Raw genomic sequence first — 19854 nt, 5'->3', positions numbered from 1 at the left:
CTCCCCTCCCTGGTCTCCCCCTCCAATTAGCTGCTTCTTGGAGACAGTTTGCATCTTGCCCCTCGCTGGTGGAGATTAATGGCCGGGGAATCCTACTGGACGACCGGCTAACACACAGAGAGTGAATGAATGGCAGGCGTCCTGGGTACAGGAGACTAGGTGAAATCCATCCCTTTGGGGCCACTTCACCCTGGTGAGGTTGAGCTCCCCAGAGACCCCCGCAGCTCCACAGGGAGACCGTGCTACAGAGGAGCTACCCTGGCGGCTCCCAGCCAGCCATCCCCCCACCATCTGGGGATAGGCTGTGTAGCTGCAGCAGCTGGGCTGACTCATGGTGCTTGCAGCATGCTCGGCGCTGGCGTCTGGAGAGTGGCACTGCATAGGGGCCCTTTCACTGAGTCTCTCTCCACAGCCCTTAACCTTGCCTCGGCACCAGACATCACAGGGACTCATGACCAGACAGAGCTAATAATCCTCAACGGCACGGTGGGCCCCCAGCTCCTCCCAGCTGGTCAGTAACACTCCTACCGGCCCTGTGCCCCCACCCCACACAGCATGGGAACTGAGCAGCAGCCTGAGGCTTTTGCAAGGAAGAATTACCAGTGGGTAGGGCCCTAGCCCAGGACTTAAGAGCCTAGATTCAAATCCCTGCTCTGGCAGAGACTCCCTGTGTGACTGTGGGCAAATCACTCAGCCTCCCTGGGCCTCAGTTTCCCCTTTGCCCACTAAAGATGATAGCCCAGTCCTACGCTGGCAGCCTCGCGGGTTGTCAGGATAAGTCCAGTGACCTGCTCAGACAGTACAGAGATGGGGCGGGACGAATAGTGAGCACGACTTTAGCAGGGCGATGGCTGGGCAGCGTTGCTAAGTCAGCGCACAGAGCCCCTGCGCTGGGAGGATGCAATGACACCCGGTTCTCAGTTTTCAGACTCCACTCTGGGGTGGGATCCGCATTCCCACCCACCTGAGCAGGTAGCTGCAGCAAAGAGGGGATTTATGCCCTGCTCTCCTCAGGGAAGGGCAGCTTTCAGTTCCCATGCGGAGCTGAGTCAGTCCATTTCCCAGCCAAGCACTCCACTGCCTCCGGGGCTGGTCCTGCCCATGCTGGGGTGGTGATGGCTGGCTCTAGGCTCCTGCAGGAGCCTGGGGTCAAGGGTGGGTTGCGCCAGGTCTGGTGCCTGGCCGTGGCCCTAAGGTGAAAGGCGTTTGGTTCTTTTCCCATTCCCTCCAGAGCAGCAGCATCTCTGGAATTTCCATTCATTCTCAAAAAGAAAAGGAGTACTTCAGACTATCACGGCTGCTACTCTGAAAGCATTCATTCTCAGACGCACGAGCATCCTATTCTCTGGCTCCTGGCTGTAAACTGGGGCCAGGATCGGGGCCTGGAGGGCGATCCACACACCAGTGCAGTTGGCTCTTCCTTGACCTGCCCAGGAGTGCCGCAGAGGCAGCTTGGCCTGTTTACATTTTACTCCACGTGTCTGAACAGGGAACAGTCTGCCCTCCCGACGAGGGCAGGGCCCAAGGACCCAGGACTTCTCCAAGTCCAGGGCACAACTGATGGCCCTGAAGAGTGACGCCTACACAGAGCAGTCCTGTCGACTTACCGGTACAGGGGCCTGGCTCCGGGTCCCCAGAAGGGGCGGGGCCTCGGGCAGAAGGGGCGGGGTTGGGGGTCAGCCTCCCCCAGCCAGCCCATCCACACTGCCTGGCCCGCGCTGCCCAGGGCTCCGGTGGCAATTTAAAAGGGCCCGCGACTTGGGCGGTAGTAGCAGCAGCGGCTGGACCCCCAGGCCCTTTTAAATTGCCAGGCCCCGGGCCAACGGCCCCTTTTACCACCCACCCCCCGCCATCGGCGGCCCTGCGGGTAGGGTCCATACCCGCAGGGCCGCTGACAGGGTGGGGTGGGGTGGGGGGGAGAGCAAAAGCGGCAGCGACGTTAACGTCAGCTGCATACAGGCTGGTACTGGCGGCCACTTCTTACCGGTATGCTGTACCAGCCTGTACTGGCCCACTTTCACCCCGATTGCCCTCCAAGGGCCCTAGGTCTGACCATGCCCCCATCTTGGGATCAGAGCGCTGCTCAGACGAGCTCTCCCCAACAGACCTCACTCAAGGGAATCAGCATGAGCTGCGGCGATCCATGGAGCAGGTCTACCACTTCTCTGCCCCTCCCTTCAAGCAGCTGGGGTTCTGGGAGGGGGTGATCCATCCCCTTGTCCTGCCTCTCCTGGGGCCAAGATGCTGCGAGAGAACGCAGAATGCCATCCTGATGCCGGGATGACAACAGCGCCTAGCACTTTCAGGGGACACCTGGCTTCAGAGTGCTGTATGCCCACTAGTTAACCCTCCCTCCTCTGCGAGGTGGGTGTGATTCGCATTGTACACGTCAGGAAACTGAGGCAGAGAGCGGCAGCAGTAGGCTCTGAGGTTCCAGGATGAGTCTCTATGAGAGCTGGGATTAGAACTCCCTAGGCTCCCAGCCCTGAGTTCAGGCTGCACCTGCCTGCATAGAGCAAGGGCCACACTTTGTATTAACATACCACCCAAGGTCAGGGGCCCACAGTGCCCGGTGCTGTACAAACACAGGTGGGACAGGCCCTGCCCTGCAGAGCTAACAATGTACGTAAATAGACAGAGGGCGGGAGGGGAAACAGGCACAGATGAGGGAAGAGACTTGGCCAAGGCCCATGGCAGAGCCATTGCCAGTCTCCTGGTTCCCAGTCCAGCAGAGCATGCTGCCTCCCTGGGCAGTTCTCTCTGTAATGCCTGGCGCATGATGGGCCCCTGGCTGATCGTGGTGAGAGCCACATAGCTTGATTAAGTGGCCATTAAATGGCACCATTTGCTCCCTCGGATCCCACTCGTTCCCCTCGTTCAGAAGAGCGCTCGCCTGGCAGTGAATAAAGTGCCCTGAAAAGAGGCACCTGCCAAGGTCACTGGGCGCCAAGACGCAAGTGGGATGAGCACAACTCCACCTGACTCTCTGAGCTCTGTCAGGCAGAGGAGCCATTGGTGTCCCAGTCACAGCCCCCGCGCCCCTTGGGGAACAGCCCCTGGCTGGCGCTCCCTCGCCCAACCGGCCCCGCAGCACAGAGGCTCCGCTACAAACTTGACAGCGTCCTGACACACTGGGAACCTGCAGATCTCGCAGCAAGCGCTGCCCCACCTGAAAACTCCCTGGCTTGGGTGGCTGCAGACTCATGTCCTGTGGGACCAGTAACCCCCCTCCCCGGTGGCCTAGGCCTCAGAAGGACTATTTACCATCCCACAACCAAGGCTTGCAGGACATGGGGTGCAACTCTCCACTGTCCAGGAAGGAGCAAGCTGAGCTGTGCCTGAACACCCTTAGAGCAGTCCGGGAATCCACTGGCCAGGGGCTCCCTGCCACATCACTGGCCTGGGAGAGAAGCAGGAAACGTGTCCCCCCGCCCCCCAACTCCTCCCCCCGCCCTCCCCCCCCCCCCCGCGCCTCTCGCTGCTGCAGAGAGCAAGGATATCCTGGCTGGTGGGCAGCTCAGGAGTGGGGAGGGGCTTCTGCAGAATGGCCAGCTCCCCTGGACAGAGCTGCCCAAGCCGCCTGTGATCAGCCTGACCCCTGCATACTGCTGCAGGGCGCAGACACCCGCGAGGGAGAGGGAGCATGGCAGAAGGAGCCATAGGCCCTGAGGCGTGCTCCACCCTCACTCTGCCCCAAGGCCCTGCCCCCGCTACACCCCCTCCCGAGGCCCCCGCCCACTGCTCGCTGCTCTCCACCCTCCCCCCAGCCTCTCCATGAGCCTCCAAACAGCAGTGGCTCTGATCAACTGTTTGGCAGTGCCACCCAACAGCTGTGGCTGGTGGGTGCTGAGCTGGAACCCCATGGAGTTGGCGCCTATAGAAAGAGCGATGGGACGGAATGGAGCAAAGCAGGAGTGAGGCTGCACCTGAGGGTGGCTTTCCAGGCAGTGACATGTGTTAGGTTGGGAGCCATCTCCTGGGGGAGAGGTGAGAGCCCCGTTGCTTGGGCCATTTCAAACAAGACTGGACAAAGCCTTCAGGAGGGCAGATCCGGATCCTCAGAGGCATTTTGGCTCCTAACTTCCACTGGAATCAAGGGGAAAGAGGTTCCTAAATACCCGTGAGCCACCCTAGGGGAAGCTGCCAGGGCTGGCGGTGCGGGGCTGTTTCCTCAGTGGGCTTGGTTTGGTTATGCCCATGCTCTGCCTACACGTGCCCAGCACTCTGCTGCCTGTGATGGGGATTCCTGGTTACATTAGGGCCAGATTTTGGAAAGGTGCCTTCTCTTGGTGTGGAGGCAGTTCAGGGTAGGGCCATGTCTGGGGCCCCTGTTCTGCCAACATTCAGACTGAGGTCAGCGAGCCCGCTCCCATGGGTGTGCTTGCAGGGTAGGGGGATGGTCTAGGGGAGATGGGGGCTGGACTTGGCCTTGGGTTCAATTGCTAGCTCCACCACAGACTCCTTGGGTGAGTCACTTCATCTCCCCTGAGCCTTTGGTCCCTGTCTGTAAAATGGGGACAATCCCTTGCCTATCTCCTAGGGCAGTTGTCAGGGTAAAGAGCATGAGGCCTGCAGATGCTAAGGAGATGCGGGCAACTTGACTGAGTTTGTGTGTGCAACCAGGTACTTCGATGTCTCAATGGCCTATGATGCACCCACAGAAAAGGCATTTGCAAAGCTGTCTGTAGTGTATTGAAAACTGGGTTACAATTACAACCTATCACTTTAAGTTTTGAGGAGTTTTCTTGTCCTGCTTGCATGCTAGGGAACGTGCAAGGAAGCATGCAATCTGGGGTTTTCAGCAGTCAGTCTGCAAAGAGCCAAAAATATTGAGCAAGTGGGGTGAGTTGTGTCTCACCACCTGAGAGAGCAGCCTGCTTTGTCTCTCTCTGGTTTAGGTTCTTGTGTGTTCAGGTTCTGGATTTTAAGAAATAAAGTGGTGGTACCTTGCAACCTTTCAGCAAGGATGTGTTCTGTTTGCATCTAGTGTCTCTGTGTGCCATGAACATAATACTGTTGGTGCAACAAGAGGGGCCTGGGATGCAAATCAGCTCCTCACTGGGTCTAACTTGTGATAGTTTGCTGGTGATGGGGCATGGATGGCTGAAGTTTGAGTGCAGCCTCTCCACACTGCTCAACTCTGCAGGCCTGGGAAAGAGATCTCACCCAACTGGCTTTTTGGACTTCTGGGAATGTCCTGCTTCTGGACTGATGAGAGATCCCATAAGAGCAGCTGAGTGAGGGGTAGAAGACCCAGGGAATCCTGGCTCCTGCAGCATCTCCCTCCTTCCTGAGCAGAAGGAGACTCCCATTCTGGTAGTGAAACACTGAAAAAGTATAGCTGCGCCTCCCCATCAAACTGGCAGCTGAGCTCCGGTCAGTGTGCATTATGTGATACAGCATGGCCAGAGGGCAACAAGAGAGTGTTAGAAGGGAGCCTTCTTCCCTGTAGAGGGAAGAAAGTTTACAATAAATTAATTAAAGAACCTGAAGCCAATTAAAGCACCTGAAGCCAGTCGCATGATAAAAACCCCCTGCTTCAATCAGACAAGAGGAGGAGTTGAAGCAGAGTTTGACTCCCTCAGGGAACTGATGGGCAGGATCCCCTGGGAGAATAACATGAGGGGGAAAGGAGTCCAGGAGAGTTGGCTGTATTTTAAAGAATCTTTATTGAGGTTACAGGGACAAACCATCCCGATGTGTAGAAAGAATAGTAAATATGGCAGGCGACCAGCTTGGCTTAACAGTGAAATCCTTGCTGATCTTAAACACAAAAAAGAAGCTTATAAGAAGTGGAAGATTGGACAAATGACCAGGGAAGAGTATAAAAATATTGCTCGGGCATACAGAAGTGAAATCGGGAAGGCCAAATCACACCTGGAGTTACACCTAGCAAGAGATGTTAAGAGTAACAAGAAGGGTTTCTTCAGGTATGTTAGCAACAAGAAGAAAGTCAAGGAAAGTGTGGGCCCCTGACTGAATGAGGGAGGCAACCTAGTGACAGAGGATGTGGAAAAAGCTAATGTACTCAATGCTTTTTTTTGCCTTGGTCTTCACGAACAAGTTCAGCTCCCAGACTACTGCACTGGGCAGCACAGCATGGGGAGGAGGTGACCAGCGCTCTGTGGAGAAAGAAGTGGTTTGGGACTATTTAGAAAAGCTAGACGAGCACAAGTCCATGGGGCCGGATGCTCTGCATCTGAGAGTGCTAAAGGAGTTGGCGGATGTGATTGCAGAGCCATTGGCCATTATCTTTGAAAACTCATGGCGATTGGGGGAAGTCCCGGACGACTGGAAAAAGGCTAATGTAGTGCCCATCTTTAAAAAGAGGAAGAAGGAGGAACCGGGGAACCACAGGCCAGTCAGCCTTACCTCAGTCCCTGAAAAAATCATGGAGCAAGTCCTCAAGGAATCAATTCTAAGCACTTAGAGGAGAGGAAAGTGATCAGGAAGAAGTCAGCATGGATTCACCAAGGGCAAGTCATGCCTAACTTATCTAATTGCCTTCTATGATGAGATAACTGGCTCCGTGGTTGAGGGGAAAGCAGTGGACGTGTTGTTCCTTGACTTTAGCAAAGCCTTTGACACGGTCTCCCACAGTATTCTTGTCAGCAAGTTAAAGAAGTATGGGCTGGATGAATGCACTATAAGGTGGATAGAAAGCTGGGTAGATTGTTGGGCTCAACGGGTAGTGATCAATGGCTCCATGTCTAGTTGGCAGCCGGTATCAAGTGGAGTGCCCCAAGGGTCGGTCCTGGGGCCGGTTTTGTTCAATATCTTCATAAATGATCTGGAGGATGGTGTGGATTGCACCCTCAGCAAGTTTGCAGATGACACTAAACTGGGAGGAGAGGTAGATACGCTGGAGGGTAGGGATAGGATACAGAGGGCCCTAGACAAATTGGAGGATTGGGCGAAAAAAATCTGATGAGGTTCAACAAGGACAAGCGCAGAGTCCTGCACTTAGGACGGAAGAACCCCATGCACCGCTACAGACTAGGGACCGAATGGCTCGGCAGCAGTTCTGCAGAAAAGGACCTAGGGGTTACAGTGGATGAGAAGCTGGATATGAGTCAACAGTGTGCCCTTGTTGCCAAGAAGGCCAATGGCATTTTGGGCTGTATAAGTAGGGGCATTGCCAGCAGATTGAGGGACGTGATCGTTTCCCTCTATTCGACATTGGTGAGGCCTCATTTGGAGTACTGTGTCCAGTTTTGGGCTCCACGCTACATGAAGGATGTGGAAAAATTGGAAAGAGTCCAGCGGAGGGCAACAAAAATGATTAGGGGACTGGAACATATGACTTATGAGGAGAGGCTGAGGAAACTGGGATTGTTTAGTCTGCGGAAGAGAAGAATGAGGGGGGATTTGATAGCTGCTTTCAACTATCTGAAAGGGGGTTCCAAAGAGGATGGATCTAGACTGTTCTCAGTGGTAGCTGATGACAGAACAAGGAGTAATGGTCTCAAGTTGCAGTGGGGGAGGTTTAGGTTGGATATTAGGAAAAACTTTTTCACTAGGGGGGTGATGAAACACTGGAATGCGTTACCTAGGGAGGTGGTGGAATCTCCTTCCTTAGATATTTTTAAGGTCAGGCTTGACAAAGCCGTGGCTGGGATGATTTAGTTGGGGATTGGTTCTGCTTTGAGCAGGGGGTTAGACTTGATGATCTCCTGAGGTCCTTTCCAACCCTGATATTCTACGATTCTATGATTCTATGATTCAGAGTGGATTGGTGTTGGAGCAGAGAGCAGTTTGGAGGAGTTGAAGCAGAGTGGATTGGTGTTGGAGCAGAGAGCAGTTTGGAGGAGTTGAAGCAGAGTGGATTGGTGTTGGAGCAGAGAGCAGTTTGGAGGGAAGCAGGATAGCTTAGTGGTTTGAGCATTGGCCTGCTAAACCCCGGGTTGTGAGTTAAATCCTTGAGGGGCCATTTAGGGATCTGTGGCAAAAATTGGGGATTGGTCCTGCTTTGAGCAGGGGGTTGGACTAGATGACCTCTTGAGGTCCCTTCCAACCCTGATATCCTATGAAGGAAGAGAGTTTGAAGAAGTGTTGTGGTGGGCTAAGAAGACCAAGACTCTAGGTAAAGGGACACCTGGTTTGTGCAGGGGGTGGGGGGGCAGGAAGCCCCACAAGCTGAAGGGCAGGAGAGGGAAGTAGCCCAGGGGAAGGAACCGCTAGTTCTAGTGGTTTACCGCTATCCCTAGGGCCCCTGGGCTGGGACCCAAAGTAGAGGGCGGGCCCGGGTCCCTCCTTCTCCATTCCCCTTCTCTAGGACACTAGTGGGGCAGCTAATACCCCAGTTCAGGGGCAAGAAATGGTGCCCTGAACCCCCATCCAAGAATAGAAAGCGCAAGACCCATCATAGTAGTGCCAGCAATTTGCCACAATTGATTGATCTGCAGAGAGGCAGCTGGAGCTGGTTGGGCAATGGCTGGGGAAGGGATTTTATCAACATTTTCCTCTCGTTTGTTCAATCCAAGAGTTTTCTAGCTTTTGACAAACGCTCCTGCAAACAAAATAACATAAAGGCAGAGAAAAATGTAGGTGACATTTTCATGGACTCCTCCTCTTCCCCCATCTATTTTCTTACCAGCTGGTAGTTTGGGGTTTTGGGGTTTTGTTTATAATTTTGGGGAAAATCTCTTGTCTGAAAATCCAAGGGCAGGACATTCTGAGCACTGCAGAAATGAAGGACTGCGGCCAACGTAACTGACCCTCCCACCCCCTATGTCCTGTTATCCTAGGCCGGGTCCCTGGGCGGGGCTGTGGCAAGCCGTCTCCTCTGTGATCCCCCAGCTCTGCAGAGCCTTGGCAATTCAGGGACAGCACTGCTTAAGGCTGTCTCTGTGGCAGAGCTGCGGAGAGCAGCCGGGCTGTGGAGAGGGGCTGCAGAGAAGGAACGAGCCCTGTAGATAGCTACCAACACCAATGCAAGTGAGATAGTTCAATATAGTCAGATAATCCCGCACCCACTCCATGTGGCGCGCTGTCCCCCTCTAGTGGTGGCGGAGCCACAGAGTGAGGTTGTTGAGCCTCAGCTGACAGAGCTGGGTTTTTTAGCTCAAGGCAGAAGAGGCTCTGGGTTTAAGATCCAGAGATGACAGGTTCGATCCCTGCAGTGGGATGTTACCTCTGTAGGGGAATGGCTGTGCGACCCTGTGCCAAACTTCTGAGCATGCTCATGCTGAGCTGGATCTTTGCAGGAGCCTGAGCAGAGGGCAGCTGAGCCAAGTGCTGAGCCAAGAGAATTAGTCCCATGAGAAACAGTGGGACCCGGACCACCCCTGAGCTCTGCAGCTCCATGGGGCGAGCCCAGTGGCTGGGGCTGCCGGACACATCCATTCTCATTTACCCTCCTGAAACCCGACTGAAAAGAAAATTCAATTGTTCCTAATGCCTTCCCCAAATGGCTAATTTATATGCTAATTAGTGAGATAGGAATCGATGGAGCCTGGTGATCAATATGGGATCGCAGACGCTGGGTAATGAAATTCATTCACAGCCATGCTGGCCGTGGAAATGAAGCAATTATGCAGAATAAATGGAGATGCTGGGGAGATGGGACTGGGTTCATATTTCACTTGTGTTCCTTCCTTCTCTCCTCCAGCCTGGCCCCCGCATAACCCCTCCGGGAACACTCGGCTCCATTGCTTTCGCGGCCCTCAGGGCAGACTCTTCTTACTGGCTCTGGATGGGATGTGTGCCCTGTATTCCGTGTCCAATGGGCGTTGCTGGAGGAGTCTGGGGCTGACGGGGCCACTGTATTGCACTGTCAAAGGGAGACAGTATCTTCTAGTGAGCAATGATCCTGAGGTTAAAGCACAGGGCTTGGAGTTGGGAATGCGGGATCCATTCCCAGTTTGGTCCTGGGCTTCCTAGGAAGTTGCCAAACCTCTCTGGGCCTCAGTTCCCCCACCTGTAAAGTTGGGATAACGATCCTGACCCAGCTGCCAGGGGAAGAGGCGTTGCGGTGCAGAAGGCATGCAGTGCACTGTGCATGCAGTGATTTGCATGCTGCGTTATTGTCGTCATGCCAGGCAGTCTGAGCAGACGGGGACACCGGCCCTGAAGAGAAGGCAAAACACAGGCGCCAACTCTAGAGCAAGGATGCCCCTGCATAGAGGATCAGCGTGTAAACACAGAACAGGCTATGTTGTGCCTCAGACGCTGGAGGTGCTGAGGGCAGAATCCGGCCCATTGTTTCCTGCTGGAGACCTCAAACGCAATGAACAGGGTCTGCAAAGCAGGCCGCTGAGAGGGGGCGTGTGGGGCCCAGGCCAGTGAGCGGTGAGCGGGGCTGAGCCTGTGAGGGGGTGAGGTGAGTAGAGCTCCGCTGAGATGGCGTCTGTGTGACCTGCTCACGCTGGCAGTTGAGGGTCTGTGGCAGCACCAGGAGCCTCGAGCAGGGAATTCCCCTGCATGGGTGGCTAGTTTGGACATGCTTGAGGCGGCATGGTGGGCACTGGTCCTGGGGAAAGGGCTGGGTGATGTAAGGGGTCTCCTGCAGCCTCAGTACTGTGATGCAGGTCAGGCTTGTGCCAGGCCTGGCTAGGAAGCCTTTGTGTGGGGGAGCGCAGGCTGTTTTGGGAGGCATGGGACCCGTGGCTCCATGTGCCTGCCAGGGCTTATCTGAGCATCTAATGTGTCCCCTGAGAGGAGGCTAAGCAGCCTGGACGACCCTGCAATTTCTCCAAACTATTTGCATGAAATACTGCTGGCGAAAAGCCCAGCCCCTGATTGGTTGTTGCTAGGTAACATCATAATCATCAGGAAATTAGGCTGTTTCGCCCCCCCTGCCCCCCCTTCAGAGTGTGTATGCAATTGCAGGGCTGTGCAGAGGCAGGCTGGGGGGAGGGAGTGGAACAAAGAGAGATCAATGGGATGCTGAGGTGTGTGTGGACTCCGTTGGCACCCAACTGCATCCTCCAGCAGGACACGCTGTCTCGCTTCCAGGCTTGTTTCCTCATCGGAAGGTGAACCCTGGCGGTTTGAGTCTCCGACAGCCAAGCCCTGCGCTGCAGAGATGAAGCTGGAGCATGGATCCGCAAAGGCAAGTTTGACATTTGAAGTGGCATTTGAGGTGGTGTTTGCACTGTGTAAGTGGCCATGTGCCCAGAAATAGGGGCATGCACTGCTAGATGGGGGAGCAGATAAAGAGGAGTGAGGAATAATGGCATGTTGGCTGGGGGCAGGGCTGATCTGTGGGTGGTAATGTTTCCATTTGACTCTGGCTCGTAAATAAACGGTCACTATCTAGAACAGTGCAGGCAGCTGGGTGGGAAACTGGGTCCTCCAGTCGCTTTCCTGTAGAGGGTACTTGGGCAGTGGAGTATTAACAGCGTTGCCTTCTGTATTGTATCACAGGAGCGCATGTCTGGGATTTGTGCATGTCTGTAATATAGATCATTGATGACCATACCATTTAGCACTTTAATAGTACTAGACATTTTCCACGCACTGTACAAATATCTTCCATCCATCATGCCTTTTTTAGGCTGGCTTCCCAGAAGGCTCGCCCCTCTTCTAGGGAGCACACTACACTCCCATCCCCGGTCTGGGCCCCCAAGCTCTCTAAGCCTTTTCAAGCTGCCCTTCACCAGAATTTGAGCCCCGGCTTCCCAGAAGCTGTCATGGCCATCAGTGGGTGCAATAATTTGCCGTAATCAGCGGCTTGGGTAGCTGCTCAGCTGTGCCCATGGCGGAGATGGGCTCAGTAATTGCTTTTTGCATAGTATGCCTAGCCTGTCAGATTGATTACCCCTCCTGGGGTCAGCCGCTCCGCTCTGGCTCTATTCCACATGGGCCTCTTTGGAAATCACTCAGCAATAACTCCAACTGACTTTCCTCCCCACTCTGCTCCCGGCTCAGCTAATCTAATGTTCCCATTAAGGTTCCAGTTGGCTTTTTAATTCTGCTTAAATTTAAAAGCTGTTCACTTAATTTGAATGGGGAATGAATTAGCCTATCTGAGGGGGGCCTTCGGCTGGCTAGGGGATAAACTGTGACTGCCGGCATGGGAGGACAGAAAGCAGGGTCCAAAGGGGTGGTTAGCCACAGCTTCCAAGAGCTGCAACTGGGCCTGCCCACCCCACTCCTGCTGCTGGGCAGGGCCTAGGAGTCAAGGATGCAGAGAGAACAGGGCAGACTCTTTAGCCTAGTAAATCTTTTGTTGCGAAGGGCCGCTGTGCTAATGAGGAGGCTAGTCTGGTGGTTACAGACCCTCGAGGGTGAGGTTCACTTCCTTACTCTGCCAGGGGCTCCCTGTGACCTTTGCCAAGTCACAGCGTCTCTCTGGACCTCAGCTGTGCAATGGGAGAGTGTCTGTCCAGCCTGGTCCATTTGTAAACTCGCTGGGACAGGTGTTCAGGTGTCTACAGATGCAGACAGGCACCGGCTGTGATTTTCAGAGCACCTAGGCCCAGAGCCTCAGAGGTATTAAGGGGCCTTGCCGCCCCCGAATTCAATGGGAATTAGGGACTTCCCCACCTTTGAAGGGCCTGGCTTCTAGTGCAAGCTGGAAAACACGACCCTGAAAGTGTCAAAGGCAAAAGAACCCGAGTGGCTTCGTTTTTGGGCCAGTCTCTCAGTTCTGTGGGTGCCTGACTGGTGGTTTACGAATCCTTTGCCATGGCGCTGTTGCTGGCTGCACAGAGGAAGCCATTGACCGGACCCAGCAATGAGTGTTGTTGCTCCTTGAATACCCAGGTACTGCACTACATATTCCTGAGTGCAAACCTACCGGCCCGTCATCTCTTAGCTGTCCATTTACATCTGCACAGAGTAGAGCCTGGCTGGAACACCTAAAGCCCCAAAATGTGAAGTAAATGGAACTGATTGTCATTAATATCAGAAAATTAATCTATTCCCTGGTGCTGGAGAATGGTGTGTACTGCCTGCCTGAGCACACTCGTCTTGCCATCTTCAGAGCTCTCTGGTTCACTTTCCCCCATTGTTTTGGTTCCTTAATCTTTTGGGGTCAAAATCTCAGTGGCAGATTCGTTCACGTGCCAGCACTGGAACGTGGGGCAGCAGTATGTGTTTGCCCTATTCAGGGGTGTCAGGGCCAGTGCATCCCTGGTATAGGCTGGGGTAGTCCCAGGAGCTGCCTTAAATTGCATCCCTGCCTCAGTGGCTCCTATGAAGCTACGCATGGGCACAGAATCATCAGGGCATAGGTCCACTCAGCCACTGCCACACCAATCTCCTTTCCTTGGCTCGCTCCTCCATCCTGTCCCAGCAAAGCCCCCGCACCTAGGGCTGCTGTTGGCAGAGCTGGCTCTGCCCCATGTTTAGGAGCTCCCTGCACTGGGGAAATTCCCAGGGGGGAGCCGTATGTCTGCTCTGTGACTCTGTTTTCCCGCTTTGGCCCAAGCCCTTAGCCCAGATTCTAGTCCTAGCCTGGTTGTTTCTGTTGAGAGGAGAAATTGATGCTACAAGTCACCTCTGAATTTTTTTGGTATAATCTGGTTTATTTACCAAGGCCATACAAAGTCCTGTTTCCGTGAACACAGGAGGAGCAAACATCATCAGTTTCCTTGCTTAGAAATCCCCAAGCCTGCCCCTCCAGCCAGTTCTGTGCCCAAGAAGCCCTGTCTCTGCTTCCTCTCAGGGTCCCTCTCACAACTGCTTCTGCTGGCTTCCCGGCTCCAACATTCCCGGCCTGCAGCTGGACCACAGCCCCTGCCTGTGCAGACAGCCCATAGCTCAGCTCCGACCAGCTGCGCAGCCTGGGCCTTCGGCAGGAGCCTGCGCTCTCTGCAACTGGCTTTGCTCATGAAGAGGCCTGATTGCTGTTTCCATGAAGCCTGAAATAGAGTGCTTGGCACACATTGCCTCTAACGAGGTCTGTGATTGGCTTTGGATTCAAGATGGCAGCCATGAATGCCTTTCAGCACGGCAGACCCCCTTGCACCAACCTGGGGCCATTGGGAAATGGTGAATGGGCCCCTGAGGACCTGACTCCCAACTGCCCTGCACCATGTGTTCTCGTTTACACCAGTGCAAAAGGGATGTAACATGTTGCCTCACCAGAGTGGCCATAAGGTCAAAGGGCACTAATTCATAATGACCATTTCCCCCATGTCTCCAGCCATGTGGGATTTCCTCGTTTGTTCCTGGCTGTAATGTCTAAGTCTCTGGGGCCTTCCAGGGTGGGTGGTGAGGCACTGGCCAGAACAGGGGTGCTCCTCTAGACCTCTGAGTAAGGGCAACTGACAAATACAGAAACATCCCTCCACAGAATGGGAGAAGGCATCATTTGCAGCATTTTATTTCTCGAAGCAAAGTGAGCAATACATGTTAGCTTTGCAGAGAGCCACCACTATGGCCTTCACTTGGAGAATGGATATGTGTGTGTGCGTGCGCGAGTGTGTACTATGAAAGCACAGTTGTGACTCCAAGTTAATGGGCATGTCATCCATATCAGCTGTTTTTTGACACCCCCCTTAATTGTCAACAGGTATGAGCTATTGATACACATTTTTTGGTGATTAATTTAGGGCAGAAAAGCTTTTCTGTAGAGTTTCCAGCTCTCCAGTATGTAGCTGAGAACTGATGAGCTGTCATTCAGGACCCTTTCCAACATTTTGAAAAGAAGAGAAACATTTCAGTCATTAGAACAATTTCCAGGCCTCACCCCCCCAGGTCCCACCTGCTTAGAATCACTCAGGCAGCTGAGTACAATGGGCCATAACCCCTCCTGGTATAAATCAGTGTCATTCCATTGACTTCAACACAGCTAGAATGATTTACCCCAGCTGAGGATCTGGCCCAAGTGTGAATCAATGGGCTCAGCTTTCAGGGTGGATCAGTGTCAACAGAGCTGTCGGTGACAGATTTATATGTCAGCCAGGTTGGTGAGGCAGCGCTTAAAGTGTAAGCGTATAAAATGGATGCAGGGAAGGCTGAATTGTGGGAGCTGTCAGGCTGCCTCTTCCATGCCCGGGGAGCATAACAGTTCCTCAGCCTCTGAATCAACCAGGGACCTTAAAGCTCTCCACTGAGAGAAGTAAAGCAGTTTCTAACTGAGCTATTGAGGTGATCCAGTGCTGCTGGTTTATGCCAACATTTTCAAACCTGGGTGGCAAAAGTTAATCTATATTTAGGCACCAGTTCCTGGCACCCACTGCAGCTCGTGGCACCAAGGGGCCTTAGAGCTGGCTCACCTGGCCAGCTGGGAACAGCCGTGGCAGTGCAGAGCCAGCGTTCACACCTCCCTTTACAGCCCGCATTGGAGGGTGTGTCCAGGGCAGGGCTGTGGGAGGGGCATGGCTGGAGTGTTAATTTGTAGCCAGTGCAAGTTAGATTAGCCCTGTGGCTAGTCTAACTTCTGCCAGGGTCTGAATCAACCCCTGGCCCCAGGATCAGAGAGTCACAAAAGCCACAGGACTGAGACCCAGGCACCCGAAATCAGGGGCTGCTTTTGGAAATGTGGGTCTTAATTTCCAAGCACTCGAAAGCCAGAGTTTTCAGTGACTCAGCAAGAAGCCGCTTTGCTTTCAGCAGCAGAAAACTGTAGGGAGCTTGGTAAGGTCAGTGAGGCCCTAGATCCCGCTCCCCTGGGAGCTGATCAGCTCTGTGGGGTCCCTGGGCTGCCTGGCTAGGAACAACCAAACCACCATTAAACCATGCATCCAAAATGTACCAGCCTCTTAGACTCCTGGCCCCGCCCCAACAGATGGGGATGGCTGGAGCCCATGTTCTTCTCCGTCCAAACCCTTGGCATTTGTTACACAACAGAATTGCAGTGCATGCCATCTCTCTCCTCCCGGCCGGGCAGAGCTTTTCCCAGCATTGGCTGATGAGACATCTCTAACTCGTGATGATCTGAGGCGGAACCTCTCTCCTTGTGCTCCCCGGTGCTTGGGGCCCTGAGCAGAGAGTCTCTGTTGTGGTCTCTCCCCAGCCCCGGCTATGGTCACTGCTGTCAGGGCTTGGGGCACTGGGTGCCGTGGGCTTCCCCAGCGTCAGCTTATGGTGAGAGATGCTATATTTGGGAAGAGTCTGCCATAGTTTCTCCATGTGCATGTGTCTCTGTGTGTGCATGTGTGTTCATATTACCGCGTGTGTCTGTGTACACGTCACTGCGTGTGTTTGTGTGTCTGTATCACTGAGTGTGTGTGTCTCTGATCCATGTGTCTGAGTTCCCAAGGGGGTGTATGTTTCTGTCTGTCACCTTGTCTGCACCTGTGTGTTTCTCTGATCCGAGCATGTGTGTCTCTTTGCTCTGTGTGTGCTGGGGAAGGGGCTCCTGTGCCTTTCCCCTCAGGCAGCTTATTTCACCTCACCCCACACACTGCTCTTGCCCCTCTCTCTGCTCCTTCCCTGTCTTGGTGAGCCATTAGCCAGGCACCATCTGTCACTAACTGTTTCCAGGCAGCCAGCGGCCCAGTGACTGACTCTCCGGGCAGGGCTCTTTTTAAAGCTGCCCACATTGTCTTGCTCCTCAGAGTCCGGTCAGCTCCAGTCTTGGTTCTGGACCACGGTTTGGGTGGGAGACTCTGCACAGCTACCTCCTGTGCCCTCCCTGCCTGTCCAGCTACCCCTGTGAGGCTGCAGTCAGTGACCTCATCCACTTCCTTGAGGATTTAGGGTCAGGGCTGATCTGATTGACTCTGCCCGGGCCTGGCCCGCACCTCGAGGGGTGGTAACTCAAGTGGATGGCACTGGCCCTTCCTCTCAGGGTAGGGGGGCTGGTGCATTGAAACTAGACCTCAGAGAGCCTGATTTCTAACCCCAACATTGCCGCTGGCTCTGTGTGGCCTCAGGCCAGTCGCTTGATGGCTGTGTGTTGGTTTCTCTCTCTCCACTGTGTAAGGGGCTTGTGAGGGTTAATTAGCCAGTGTCTTTGCAAATAGTTTGCATGCCAAAAATGAAATTGAGGGCTCAGGTTACTGAATTAATTGATATAATCTTCATGCAATCTCCATAATTACTGCATGGCTACTAAAAACAAACCAAGCCTCAGAAAGGCAGGAAATGGGTTATTAAGGTGATTCCCATCATTACTAATATTCCATTGACAGTGTGTGATAATCCATATGGTACTTTCCAATACCAGCTGTAACTGGGACCCAGGTGCCTGGTAAGAGTTGCTGAGCACTCTCTGCTTCCATTGAAGTTAAGGGCTTTCAGCAGCTCTGGGGAGGTGTTCAGCACCTTTCAGGGTCTGCCTCTGAGAGCACAGAGTCTTGGGTATGAACAGCTCCCTGCTGGGCTGTCTGCAGGATTGAACCTGGGAGCTCTGGATCTAAAAGTACTGTCTTTGCTTCTGCTTCTGGAGCTACAGAAAAAAGAAAAGGAGTACTTGTGGCACCTTAGAGACTAACTGGTTAGTCTCTAAGGTGCCACAAAAACTGGTTAGTCTCTAAGGTGCCACAAGTACTCCTTTTCTTTTTTCTTTTTACGAATACAGACTAACACGGCTGTTACTCTGAAACCTGGAGCTACAGAGTCTCACTTCGGGAGCTAGGGCAGGCACAGTATTGCACTGACGAACCAGTGTGGCCAGTCGAGGGGGCAGAGATCCACCTGGGGCAATGGTTAGAGCATCTGTTGCATGGGGAAGGGCTGGCAGCTGGCTTTGCACTCTGCCCGGCCCCCAGACAGCAATGGGGGAATTGCTCTGGTCTCTCCACCCCCCATGGAGCTGAGAAAGTCTGTTGGAAAAAGGAGTCTCTGCTTTTTGTCTCCAGCGATGTTCCTGAGCCTTCCCTCCCTCAGGCACCCTGCAGGAGAGAGCCCCTCTCTGCCCAGCCACCCACTCCAGCTCATGCAGATTGTCCTGTCCTTTCTCACTACAAGGCACTAGAATCTGATCTAAGGAATGGAATTACCATTGGGACTCCTTGACTCAGCTCCCACAAGAGCAAGGAGATTGTACCTGGGGAGGGTTTGGACTGTGGGGGAATTTCGGGAAATTGTAGGGTTCCTAGGAAAGTGAGGAATAGAAGCCTTTGTCTAGAGCAAAGAATAATGGGATCAGGAGTTGGGCAAGCTCCTCCACCTCAAACTCTGCAGATGCCTCTCAGCCCTAAGCTGAGATCCCCCCCGCTACTCTTGTCCTAGGTTCTCCACGCTCTGCCACTGCTCCTCAGTCCCATTGCACAGGCCCTCCACTCTTAGTCCAGCCCAGACCCATCCCCCTCGCACCCCAATTCTGCTAGCACCCCTCAATCCTGACTCCGAGCCCTGGGCTCCCCACGCACAACTTTGCCAATACCCCTCAGTCCTGGCCTGCAGCCCCCTCCTATCCCAGCCCCAGGCTCCCCACACATATTTCTGCAAGTGTCCCTCAATCCCAGTCTGCAGCCCCTCAATCCCAGCGCTGGGCTCCCCACACAGCACTGCCAATATCCCTCAGTCCTGATCTACAGCCCCCTGTTATCTCAGCCCTGGGCTTTCCCTGCCGTTCTGCCTGTGCCCCCCACTCCCGACCGGCAGTCCCCAGTATTCCAGCCCTGGTTCTCTTTTGTCCCCCAGGAGATGCGTTGGTGACATGGAAAACAGACCAGAAGAACACAGGAGCTGCCATTGCGGTCAGTCTGGTGCGAGCTGGTTCTGGAACACCAATAAAACCTGCTCTGTTTTGCCCAGGCCATGGGCGGGTCCTGCGTGCCAGGCAGGCTGTGGCACCTAGGCCCGGTGGCCTCAGAGAAAGCTGATCTGGGAGATCACAGCCAGCACTTAATCACTCTTGGCTGTGATTAAATAAAATGAGAACAGATGCCCTAGTCCCTGGCATGAAGGAGGGATTGTGGGGAGGGGGGTTCCTTCCAGGGCAGGAGCCTTTTATCCAGGGCTGCTTGCCAGGTGCCGCCCGTCCGTCCCGAAGCCCCTTGTTCTGACATTCCTGGGCAGTAAGAAATGCAAATGTTATTGCTGCTTGCCCCATCCCGGCGGGCGTGTTTCCTGGCCAGGCCCCCCAGCCGGCCAGGCCCCCCTCCCCCTGCCCCATCCCCACCAGGAAACAGGACCCAGACCCCGGCTGCCTTTGAAGTGTGTTTGTGTAAGAAAGGCAGCAGGCCTGCGCCCCTTGTTTGGGGGAGGAGCCGGGCCAGGGCTGGGGAGGTGTGAGGAGAAGGGTTGGAGATGGGGAGAGACGGAGCCGGGTGGGCGCAGCCAGCAGGGATCAGGGCTCCGGTGAGTGTCGTCCCTCATGGTTTGCGCGGTGCTCAGGGAGATGCCCTGGGGTCTCAGAGCAGAGCTTGAGCCAGGGGTCCATGGGAGGGGGTGTGTGGAAAGGACAGACTGAAGGGAGGGGACTGTGTGGGGACCAGGCCTGGGGAGATCTGCAATAATGTGGGGAGAAGGAGGTTGGGATGTTAGAAGGCGGCAGGGGGGCCTTGCAACAACTGCATGGATTCTGGGAGGAGAGGGCAGGGAGCTTGTCCCCATCACCCAGGACTATGGGGAAAGGCGCACTTCAAAGCAGCTACTGGACGGGCCTGGTTTTCACATGTGGGGGCCATAGCGCGGCTCCTGGATCCACACTGAGGCACCCACATCACTGGGTGGGCATATACACCAGCTGCTTGGGCCCCCAAAGATTGAGGTGGGCATCCAAACGCAGGGTTAGAACAGGCCTGAGCAGGGGTGCTGAAATAATGCGTATAGTGGGGGTGCTGAGAGTCATTCAACCAAACTATAAACCCTATATATAATGGAAACCTCTTCAAGACAGGGGGTGTGGCAGCCCCCCCAGCATCCCTCCTTCCAGCACCTATGGCCCTGAGAGGTGCCCACCTGTGAAAGGACAATTGGGGGGCTTGGGGGGGATGAGCAAGTGTGTTTCTGTGTATTTGTCTGCATGTGGATACATGTGAGTGTAGTGCACATCCTTCGAATAGACGT

The 19854-nt window shown here is 54.3% G+C and overlaps 1 protein-coding gene across 3 annotated transcripts in view; it reads left to right on the top strand.

The window, feature by feature from the left end:
• The window catches only part of PHC2 (polyhomeotic homolog 2), a 137707-nt gene that overhangs the window by 31255 nt on the left and 86598 nt on the right, over nt 1-19854 (top strand). Inside the window, exon 2 of one of the 3 annotated variants that reach the window (XM_074933997.1) lies at nt 10957-11053. The exons of 1 other annotated variant lie outside the window; for it this stretch is intronic. The gene's annotated coding sequence lies outside the window, so the exon portion shown is untranslated. Of the gene's footprint in view, nt 1-10868; nt 11054-19854 lie in introns of those variants that run through there. One more of the 3 variants, XM_074933999.1, reaches the window with a different exon arrangement.

Source organism: Natator depressus, chromosome 18 (assembly GCF_965152275.1).
Source record: "Natator depressus isolate rNatDep1 chromosome 18, rNatDep2.hap1, whole genome shotgun sequence".
Lineage (NCBI taxonomy): Eukaryota > Metazoa > Chordata > Testudines > Cheloniidae > Natator > Natator depressus.
This window is presented reverse-complemented; position numbering and strand designations above follow the sequence as displayed.